Source organism: Protopterus annectens, chromosome 11.part0 (genome assembly GCF_019279795.1).
Source record: "Protopterus annectens isolate FY-2018-M chromosome 11.part0, PAN1.0, whole genome shotgun sequence".
NCBI classification, from domain to species: domain Eukaryota; kingdom Metazoa; phylum Chordata; order Ceratodontiformes; family Protopteridae; genus Protopterus; species Protopterus annectens.
This window is the reverse complement of record NC_056745.1, coordinates 495,392,791-495,404,895: the sequence shown is the minus strand read 5'-3', so window position 1 is coordinate 495,404,895 and position 12,105 is coordinate 495,392,791. Positions and strand designations below refer to the sequence as shown.

Sequence of the window (12,105 nt, the reverse complement as noted above, 5' to 3'; positions counted from 1 at the left end):
TGAAAAACTTTCTTTCTTGAAGCTGTTGCTTCCACAGGTGAATTTCTGAATTAATACTTTTTATGCCAATTTCCTATACTTTTCTGTATGACATCAGACCAAACATTTGAAAGTCTCAACTCCAACGGCTTGATAGCCAACTCAGTCAAGATTGGCATCTAACCCCTACCTGCAGCCACCTAACATGTCCTCATCTCTGGTTTACTCTGACCATCATGCTGTGTCAAACCCAGAGCTGTTGGACATGCTACACCTAAAGAAATCCCAATCCCTCCGAGCTACATGCTGTAGGGACCTAAACCTTGCCACCACAATAAACAGGACATGCTGGAGGGATAGATTCCTGTCCCAGAGATTTCCCATACTCTGAAACAGGCTACCCATCTATGTCAAGCAAAGTTCTTCATTAGCACTCTTCAAGAAGAATCTTGATGAGTGGATGGGAAATAAGAAATGCACCCTGGGGATCACTTTTGTGTCTCTGCTGGACAGTGGCACAGGAAAATAACTTTCTTTGGTGGCGTAAACCAGGGAACCTTGTTGGCTAGGCTTACGTAGGCCCTTGGGCCGATAGCCTAGTGTACCTACCTATGAACCATAAAGCAATCAACATCTTTGTCAGGCCTAGTGGTACCACTTCACCACCAAATAAGACCATGTTTAGGGACTTTTTCTAAGGCAAACCTACTTCAACTTGTAGAAGACCTATGCAAAATTCCCGAAAGTCTCTTGCAAATGGAGAGGGATGCAGCATTTACTTCTGACTTCTACCAGCACCTGAACAATTGCATAGAAAAGCTAGCAACTGTCCTAAATATAATGCTAAATTCAGAAATAAGCCTCTGTGGTGGAATTTCTGCATTAGTAAACAACAAAAGTAAGATGATGACAAATTGCAAGAAATTCCCATCTTCCTACCTCAAGACTACACTGAAACATGCCAGCAAGGTACTTAAAACACCATTACAAAATGTAAAAAAATGTAAAGCAAAGTAGGATCTTAAAGTTGCAACAGATTCCAAAGGAAACTACAAAACTTATCAGGAAATTAAGAAATAATGTCCAACAGTGCACTGACCTCATCCATAATATCTCCCATTCTTACCCCAAGGATATAGCTAATATTTTAGCAGACAAATTTAGTGCCAGCTTTACCCCTCCTATCTACATTGTTACCTCTCTATCCCTAAGAATTAAATTTCCGTGGAATCTCTTTGGAACAAGTCTTAAAATCTCTGTTAGATGCTAAAAATAATACTTCCATGGGACTTGACAGTATACCTCATCATAGGTTCATACTAGGCTATCTGCCCTAGGGCATTTATAAGCCTAGCCAGAGTGTGTTTGGCTTTCACCACCCATTTTAAATTAATTTTGCTATGTCCTTTTTCGAGATTAGTATACTGTGCCTCTGTCTAACAGTGACACAGAAGTGATACCCGGGGTAAACCCATAGCCGGTTTTAGTCTTGCATACTTAATAAACTATGAGGGTAATAACTCAATTATATCTCCCTTAAAATTCAAAGATATTTTTGGTTGTAGTAATGGTGTTTTGTCAAGTAACAGGCATCAGAATGCCGTGCTCCTGGCTTAGTTAAACCCTGTTTTGGACGAAGGATAAGGCAAAAGTATGAACAAAATCAGGGAAGGTCTGTGAAAAAAGGACAGGACAATTATGCATTACTCCACAATGAGATAAATCTTACCGATTATATTTTGAAAGTAAGACATAACATATATCACAGAACATTCAGACACTTAGATATTTCTTGAGTTTGCTTGCCCCATTCACCAGACTGTCTAAATAATGGGAACTGAACTTCCTTTTTCATCCTTGACTAAAAATGTATCAATTTTCTGAATACGCTGTTTAACCTGAATGGTGCTGAGATATGACCCTTTAGATAAAGCAAAGTCATTATAGCTTGTGTTTGAGCTGAGGGCAGTTGTTTCTCACAGATCTCAGAGGTGACAAAGAAGGTTACTATAGCTTGTAAGAGAGAGTGTACTGTCTAGGAGCAAACTCACTTGAAATATATGACAAAGGCAATTTAAATTTCTGGTTAGGAGGTAGGCAGTATTTCCAGATAAAGACTTAAATATTCTCACAACTACTGGCTTGTTAGTTTACTGTAAGCTACAATTTTGTCAGCTTGAAAATTTTATTTTTTCTCATAATTTTTTTTTAGGCACCCATTGAGTAAAATGTTGAGAAAAATGCTCCAAATGCATCCCCAGACAGACCATCTGTAAACCTGTGGGGCCCTGGGGGCCCTGAGTTATTTTTTTAAATGGTTGTTACTGTTCAGGTCTTGTTCAGGAAAGGTGTGTGAGGAAGCAAGAGGAAAAAAAGAAAAACCACAACACAGACCTGTACATAGACTTGTTGCAATGTATCACTGTTGCATCTAAGTGCCAATAACTCTAACTGCTGTTTGATAGGGGTAAACCTATGATCTCCCATCCACTCATCAAGATTCCTCTTGAAGAGAGTCAATGAGGGACTCTGCCTAACCTGGACTGGGATTTTATTCCAGAGTGAAGGGAGCCTCTGAGTTATGAATCTGTTCCTCCAGCATGTCCTATTTATTTCAGTGCTGAGGTTCAAGTCTCTCAAGCGCGTGGCTCAATGGGATTTGGATTTTCTGAGGTGCAGCATGTCCATTAATTCCGGGTTAGATATGGCTTTTATATGTCAGGCACAGATCGCCTCTGAGCAGGCGGTATGCCACTGAGTAGAGCTGGAGTTTCTTTAACCGGGCAGCATATGGCATCTGTTTGAGCCCTTTGATCCTCTTGGTGAGGTACTTTTGGGGTCTTTCCAGTTGCTGCAGGTGTCTGGTAAGGTACATCCGAAAAGGGGCATTGTACTCAATTATGGGCCTGATGAGGGATGAGTAAAGAGGCACGATGACCACCCCTGATCTAGATGTGAATCCCTTCATGATTAGGTGGGCTATATAAAATGTTTTTCTAACCACTTTGGCCACGTGGTTGTCAAATGAGAGATTGCTATCAACTTGGGTCCCCAGGTCCCTAATTACTTCTTCTGTACTTAATGGATTACCACCTATGTGGTAATTTGTGGGCACTTTGTTTTTGCTAAAGGGGATGACTATACACTTTTTGGCCTTTAGCTTGAGGCCATGTTGGCACCAGTTGTCTGTTTCTATGAGGCCCTTTTGGGGGATGCTTGTGTCGGCTGGAGAGTTGATTATGGTGCCCAGTTTGCAGTCATCTGCGAACTTGGTCAGCCACAGTCCTTCCGTGTTGGCCTGTACCTTCCGAGAAATATATACCGAACAAGAGAGGTCCCAGGACTGAGCCTTGTGGGACGCCACTTGTAACTGGTTTGGAGTCTGACATGGCTCCAGCAATTCTAACCATGTGGGTTCTGTCATTGAGCCAGTTTGCAACCCATCTAGTGATATAGGGGTTTATATTTAAGCTGGTGAGCTTATCTATAATGCCCAAGTGGGGTATTGTATCGAAGGCTTTTGCGAGGTCCAGGTAGGCTGTGTGGACCACCTTCCCCTCGGCAATGGCCTTGGTGACTGTTTCAAAGAAATCGACCAGGTTTAAGAGGCAGGATCTGCCCTTAACAAAGCCGAACTGGGTAGGATCCAGTGTCTGTAGGTCCCCAATATCTTTATTTATGAGGTCCATGATGATCCTTTCCATAGCTTTGCAGACCAAGCTAGTCAGGCTTATGGGGCGATAGTTTCCAGGATCCGTTGAGGCGCCACCTTTGTGGAGAGGGACCACTGTTGCTGTACACCACTCTTTGGGTACATATCCTGTAGTAAGGCTGAGATTGAACAGTAGTTTTATGTTTGGGTTTAGCTCTTCTTGGAGTTCATGTAGCACGCAGCCCGGGACACCGTCTGGTCCCATTGATGCTGTGTTTTTTTTTGCTTCGGAGAGGGCGGCTCTTACCTGAGCATCTGAAATGTCAGGGGGGCAGCACTCTGCTGGGATAGATATTTGCCCTTTTGGTGGTGGTGTGGGGGGGGGGGTTTGCGCTGAACCTGTCAGCTAGCATGTTGGCAATGTCTGTGGGTTCGATGTATTTTTTTGTCATTTTGGACTAATTCAGAGCATATCCGGGAATTCCCACCCAGGTTACTAACATAACTAAAGAAAGCCTTGTGATTATCCTTAGTGTCCTGTGCAGTTTTTCTCTCGAAGCTGGCCTTAGACGATTTTATGAGTGCCTGTAGTTTTTTGCTAATACTGATCAGAGATGCCTTCCCTTTTTGGGATTTTGCTCTATCCTGTAGTAGCTTCCTCCTTCTATTGTATAGTTTGTTTATGGCTGGGGTCCACCAGACAGGACGTCTGCCTTTGGAGGATTGGGTCTTGGTTTTATTTGGGATTACATGATCCATGCATTCCTGAAGGTGTTCATAGAATACATTTATAAAGGATTCTGCGGTCCTCGGTGTCCTTCCTTCGATCAGTTCAGTGCGAAATGGCAGAACACTCACAACTGAATTTCTTTAGGTAACAGAAAGTTGAAACCTGAGACAGCTTTTAAGAAAGCAATCTCAAAAGAACCAATGAGGTGCTTAGTCTAAGCTGTAGTCCAGGTGACCTCAGTCAGCCAATGACCTCAAACAACTCTCTCTCACTGAAATGCCTGATGGCTTTGGCTAAACCAAGATGTCCCTGAATATGTGCTCAGACACACAGCCTCCACAAACACTAGGCCCAGATACAAGCCTGAATATGGAAATGCTACAATAATCCCCACTACTTAGAACAAACTGCAGAAATGTATCTCACAGCTGAAAAGCAGCAGTGAGCCTTTAAATGAAAGTTTTAAACAGCTAAAGGAGCCTCTAGAAAAAAGAGTTATCAGAAATAAACAACCCAACATTTGCTTAATAAAAGTGGACAATTTCCAGTTAATACCTCGCACACAGTGAAACTAGCTAGAAAAATACAGAGTACACAAAGCGCTATAAATAACAAAGAAATAAAGAACAAACAAAAAACAGGATACTTAATGTTATATATTATAGCTCCAAGTTTCCTCAGTGTCCTTCCTTCGATCAGTTCAGTGTGAAATGGCAGAACACTCGCAACTGAATTTCTTTAGGTAACAGAAAGTTGAAACCTGCGACAGCTTTTAAGAAAGAAATCTCAAAAGAACCAATGAGGTGCTTAGTCTAAGCTGTAGTCCAGGTGACCTCAGTCAGCCAATGACCTCAAACAATTCTCTCTCACTGAAATGCCTGATGGCTTTGGCTAAACCAAGATGTCCCTGAATATGTGCTCAGACACAGCCTCCACAAACACTAGGCCCAAATACAAGCCTGAATATGGAAATGCTACAATAATCCCCACTAATTAAAACAAACTGCAGAAATGTATCTCACAGCTGAAAAGCAGCAGTGAGCCTTTAAATGAAAGTTTTAAACAGCTAAAGGAGCCTCTAGAAAAAAGAGTTTAACTGAAACAAGTTATCAGAAATAAACAACCCAACAGATGCTTAATAAAAGTGGACAATTTCCAGTTAATACCTCACACACAGTGAAACTAGCTAGAAAAATACACAGTACACAAAGTGCTATAAATAACAAAGAAATAAAGAACAAAATAAACAAAAAACAGGATACTTAATGTTATATATTATAGCTCCGAGTTTCCTCAGTGTCCGTCCTTCGATCAGTTCAGTTTGAAAAATCAGTGACAAGTATGTACTGTCTGAGCCTGTACTTGAACTGTTCAGCTATAGCCTATCTATAGGTGTTGCTCCTTTTTCCTGGAAAGCTGCCACTGTGACTTCCCTACACAAGGGTGGTCCTTCTGCTGACCTAGGTAATTGTAGATCTGTCAGCCTCACCCAGCTTTGTATGCAAAGCCATGAAATATATAATAGCAGAACTCATTTATGTAGACATAAGCAACCTAACTGTTCTATATCTCATTCAGTTTGGTTTTGTGAATGCAGGTCCTGTCTCCTAAACTTAATAAGATTCTTTTAAAAGGTTAAAGGGGCTGTGGGTAGTGGCCATTCTGTGCACATTGCTCATCTCAGCCTAGCTAAGGTTTTTGAGACTATTCCTCGTGGTGGTATTGAAAAATTAGACAGGCTTACTATAAATCCCTACTTTGTCTGCAGGATTGCAAATTAGCTGTCTAATAGATCCCAAATTTGGAAAGTTACTGGTTCCCTTTCTGAATGTGAAATTATAACTAGTGGGGTGCCACAGAGATCATTTCTAGGTCATATCCTGCTTGCATTTATTTTGCTAGAGAAAACTGCCAAAGGAACCAAGGTTTTTGTAATATTAGTGCCACAACACATAGCACACACTCCTTTTGTACTGAAAGGTCAGAAGACTGTGGATTGTATTCCCACTCCAGTGATTAGATTGCTGACACTGCAGTGCAGCATGGGGGGGGGTGCTGCACTCCCAAGTATGTTATCCTTCAGATAAGATATTAAACCAAGGTCCTATGTGCTTGAGGTGGTTATAGCTCAAGTGGATGCAAAAGATCCCATGGCACCTGTTGAAAAGAGTAGGGGTTCTTTATTACCCTTTAATTTTACATACAATATTTTTGATAAAAATCCTTCTACATCCATTACAAAGTATAAAATGTATAACAAATGTATAAATGGCTAACTTAATAAATTAAAAAAAAATAAAAATTGCTTAAAAATACAATTTCTTTTAAATATTGTCTTATAAATTCAGAAAACATTTATTTTTCATATTTTTTTTCATTTCAACTTTTATTAAATAAAATTTATCCATAGATTTGCTATATTTGATGAAAACTTGCAGTAACGATTCTGTCTCTCTTGTTAAATCATTTTGAAATGTCTCTATCTGCTTGTTCTGAGTACATTATAACAGGAAGTAAATGCCCCAACTTTCTTAAAACGTATCATTTTAATAAATATACTTTCTTTTTAAAATGCAAATTGTCTTCCATAAACATTTTACCCCTTACACTAATTCTGTCCATTATAATTTCATAACTTCATATCTACTAAAGTATATTCCCAGAATGTATACTTTAGTAGTATTAAATTAAATAAATGCCACCCTTTCATATTTCGTCATAACCTCTGCTTTTCTCTTTACTAATTCTAAAACCTTAAAACATCTAATATTTTTACTACTGCTTAAACTTCTGTTACCCATTTTATTTATTTTTTTTTAGTTAAAATCACACAATCTGCGTATAACATTAACAGGATTTCAGTATTATTTCTATACCATTGTTTACCTTCACTAGCATTTTTAAAGACTACTATAAAAAAAAAATAATATTTAATGCAAACAGTAAACTGCTCATTGACAACCTTGCCCTAGCCCTTTTTATATCTTTATCTCTGTGCTTGCTGTCTTATTCACAGTTACTCTAGTCAAGCTCTAGCGAAAAGTCTCTCCAAACAATTTTAAAATGTCTTCATCCAGTGTATAACCTTCCGAAATTTTCCACAGTTGTCATCTATTCAAATTATCACAAGCTTTTTTTTCTGGGTCTATGTCCACACATCGAAGAAAAACTTAATTGAATGGCTATTCCACAAACAGTAATCCCTGATCATCACTTTCATCGAAGAGTAAAATAATCATAAAAAAATCATTGAAAGATTATAGTTGGCCAAAAATAAGGAAGTAACCAACAAAGGGTGGGCATGTGTGTGTGTGTGTGTGTGTGTGTATATATATATATATATATATATATATATATGTATATGTATACATACATCCACCAACTCCAAGATCACACTACAGAGGGGAAAAGGGCACATGACAGGTTTAGTTTGTTTTACCTTGTACAGTGCTATTCTTCCTTGTTGTTGGCCAACTATTACCTTTCAATTACTTTTTTTTACGATGATTTCACTCTTCAATGAAAGTGACGTTTGCGGATTACTGTTTATGGGATAGCCGTTCAGTGAAGTTTTTCTTTGATGTGTGAACATAGACCTGCTTTTTCCTACATCCGTTCCAATTAACCTAGCGACATTCCCTTCCACTTTTTTGCAATATATTTTCTTTAGCTATCATTAACATTTCACTTACTGTCCTTCCATATATTCCATGTCTCCCTTTATTCTTCATAACAAGTTTTACTTTCACCTTCATTATTTTCACTACCTTTTCAAAATCTGCATTCATCAAAGCCATAGGCCTCAATTTATTTAAATATTCTTTCTCTCCTTTCTTCCAAATTAATTTTACTAACCCCTCATAAATGTTGCTCTTCCAAACCCAGAATTGTTTCCAGATGTTCATAATCTTCACAAAAATTTATTTTGAAACGTGCTCATCTCTTTATATTTGTAATCAAGTCCATCTACACCAGATGGCAAGCATTCTTTAACTTTACTCAATACACTTTCCATTTCAGCTAAACTAATTTCTTAAAAAAAGTTTGTGTTTTATGAATATTTCATTCCTTGTTATCTATACACTTAAATACTACTACTTCTTTTTTTGTTTTACCATTTCATCTTTTTAATTTATATTTTTCTATTACCATGTGTTGTTTTTTAATCCTTTTTCCAAAAAAAAAAAAAAAAAAAAGATGTACTACTATTTTGCCTTGTGCCAAAATTTTGTCTTATTGAATTCTTGACTTAACATAGATGTTCATCGTGCATACAGCTGCAGTCATAACAGATGGGTTCTTCTGCCGTCAGGCGGGTCCTCGGTCGGCCGAATTCCAAAGTCTAGGTCCGGCGTCGGTTGTCGTCACTTCTTCCCTGATGTCAGTGCGACAGGGGTATAAAAGAACCAGCCAACGCCATCTTCTTCAGTCTTTCTTGCCGCGCGGTGCCCGAAGCAGAAGCAGTTCGCAAGTGCCGGTCAGCCAGCTCTAGAAATTATGAAAATTTTGCAACCGAAGTCTTCTTGAAAGCTAAGTACCCCGTTGGGGAAACTTTTCTTGCCTCAGTCCGATGTCAGACAAAGTTAATAATTGTATTTCATGTGGGAAGCAAATACCGCATAAGGATTTTCATTCCCTCTGTATTCCTTGCTTAGGCCCAGACCACGATGTCTCGGTCTGTCGTTTTTGTGCTACTTTCAACAAACGCACCATTAAGCATCGGGCGGAGTTCGCCCAGCACTATTTTGGCAAAAAATTTAACTACATTATGTTGTCGGATACTCCAACTCCAGTTTTGTCTAAAAAACGCAAAGATAAGGACCGACACACGAGGTCCGCGGACTCTATTGACACCACGCCAAAGCCGACTACAGGTGGTCCGGTTCTCAGCGAGGCGCCTACGCAGCCCCTGCCTACCGACGACACTTCATTGGCAGTGTCTACTGTGCCCGAGGTCGCAGGCTCCTCGGCCCACACCCCGACTACAGATACCGAAGCCACTTTTGGTGGTGAAACTCAAAATGTAGACAGGTCTGCCTCCTCTCAAGGTGTCTTCAGACCTTCTTTTTCCATCAAGGCTTTCACTAAGTCTAAAGCAGCCATGCATTCTAAGAGACCAGCTACACAGGGCCCTTCTCCTGGTCCCATGCCTAAAAAACAGATGCTTAAAATGGCTGAGGATTTAATTACCCTTATCAGGGGTTCTCAACCCCCCCCCCCCGGACAAAAGGCCCAGAGTGGAGGAAGAATCCCCCTCCTCAGACCAGGCCTCCATTATTTCAGAGCACTCTGATGAACAGGAGCATTCTTACTCCCCTTTTGAAGATTCTGATGCAGAGGAGTCCATTCCCTCTGTCCCCCCCCCCCCAAAAGGATTACTCATTTGGGGAAACCTTGCATACCTTGAGGGAACACTTCCACTGGGAAGGCCAAGAGTAGTCAGACTCCAAGAAAAGGCTTAGGGATTTTCTCTTGCTACCTCAGCACAGGCGTCTGGCTATACCTCCTGTCTTAGACATACTAGATGATGTGTATTCGGAGGCCTGCCTTAACCCAGACTCTTTACCTCCAGCCCCAGTCAAGCCTGACAGGTACTACCGGGTTCCTGACTCACACCAATTTTTATACAAAAGCCATGCGGCTGACCCAGAAACTATATCACAGGGCCCCAAAGGGATTAAGGCCTCCACTGCTAAAAATCCATTACCTTCCGAGAGATTCCAGATCTTTAGAAAGGTGGGGAAAAAGGTATACACCTCGCCACCTTAACCATGAGGGCATTAAACTGCCAGTTCCATATGTTAAAGTACCAACAGTTTCTGTTATCACAGTTGAGAAGCAAAATGTCACAACCTGAACAACCAGACTTGAAGGAGTTGCAGGATTTGATGCATAGTGCAGAACAAGTGGGTAAACATACCTTGCAATGTGGTTTTGATGCCCTAGAGGCTTCATGTAGAGCTGCTGTTACAGGATCAGTCATACGTAGACATGCCTGGCTCAAGTAGCAAACCTTACCAGATCATGTCAAAGCTAAATTACTAGATGCCCCTCTACAAAAGGATGTATTATTTGGTGTTAAAGCTGAGGAGGTATTAAAGAAAATGGAGGAAAAGGCTAAATCAATGCAAACAGTGAAATATTTTCTACAGGTACAACCTCCACGTTTCAGTAGAAATTGGCCTTCCAAAAATTGGTCCTTTCCAGCCACGGACAGACCCCAAAGAGGTAGATACAGGCGCCCGAGGGGCAGAGGGCAATCTCAAGGATCGTTTAGAGGCAGACAATGGCACGCTCCTACACAAAGAGGTGGTGAGGATAGTTTGCAGCCATTCAGAAAGCAAACCCAATGACTTTCCCCTTTGCATGACAAGCAAGGCTGAAATGGCAGCACCCTTAGGCAGAAAACTGGCATTATTTTCGAAAAATTGGCATATTGTCACAAAAGACAAATGGATCCTGGACATTATAAACAGAGGCTACAGATTCCATTTTCACACCCTTCCAAAAATAAGAGGCATGCCAAACCTGCCACACAAAGGGCAGAGGCACAAAGACAAATTTCAGATTTCATGGACATGAAAGCTATTCAAGAGGTACCTACTCAAGAACAAGGTCAAAGTTTTTATTCCAGACTATTCCTGGTACCAAGGAAGGGAAAAGATTGGAGACCTATTTTGGACCTATCCATCCTAAACACATTCTTACTCATACCAAAATTCAAGATGCTCACATTACAGCAGCTTCTTCCCATGCTGGGCAAGGAGTCTTGGCTGGTAACATTGGACCTCAAGGAGGCATACCTGCATGTCCCAATCGGACAAAATTGCAGAAGATACCTCAGATTTCTTGCAGGTTCAACCCATTATCAATTCTCTGCATTGCCCTTTGGCTTATCTACTGCGCCCAGAGTATTCACGAAAAGCCTGGCATCAGTAATTGCCTACTGCAGACTTCAAGGGATACAAATATACCCATACTTGGATGATTGCCTGATCCAAGCGGACAGCAAGCATTTACTTCTGAAACATCTGGCTTTTGTAATAATGTTGTTGAATTCTCTGGGATACACAGTCAACAAAAGGAAATCAAGGCTAATACCCTCTCAGAAAATAATTTTCCTGGGTGCCAATTTGGACACAAACACCCAGATGGCCTACCTCACGCCAGAGAAACAGGGGCAACTAACTCAATACTTCAGAAAACTAGCAAATTTCACCAGGCTGACTGCAAGGAAAATCCTGCAGGCTCTGGGATTCATGGCATCTTGCATACTACTAATCCCATGTGCAAAGCTGCATATGAGGAAACTTCAATGGTACCTGAAAAACCTATGGTCTCAACACAGCCACAGTTTGGAAACAGTAATACCACTAATTCCATGCCTTCAAAAGGAATTTCTGTGGTGGGCTCAAGCATGCCAAACAAACACAGGTCTCCCATTCTGCAAGCCTCAAGCAAATCAAGTCATCACAACAGACGCCTTGGACTACGCCTGGGGGGCGCACATGACAGATCGGTGCATTCAGGGCAAATGGTCCCAAAAAGAAAAGCACCTTCACATCAATCAAAAGGTAATACTAGCAGTGATAAATGCTATTATAGCTTTCAAAGACCTTCTACATCCAGGTCAACTATTGATAAGGACAGACAGCACCACAGTAATGTGGTACATAAACAAACAGGGAGGAATCCATTCATATCCCCTATGCAGGCTGGCCATGTCACTTTGGAACATGGCTCT

The 12,105-nt window shown here is 40.7% G+C and overlaps 1 protein-coding gene across 1 annotated transcript in view; it reads left to right on the top strand.

Moving 5' to 3' along the window:
- Positions 1–12,105, top strand: part of ZFC3H1 (zinc finger C3H1-type containing) — a 3,672,721-nt gene that overhangs the window by 2,954,204 nt on the left and 706,412 nt on the right. The window lies entirely within an intron of this gene.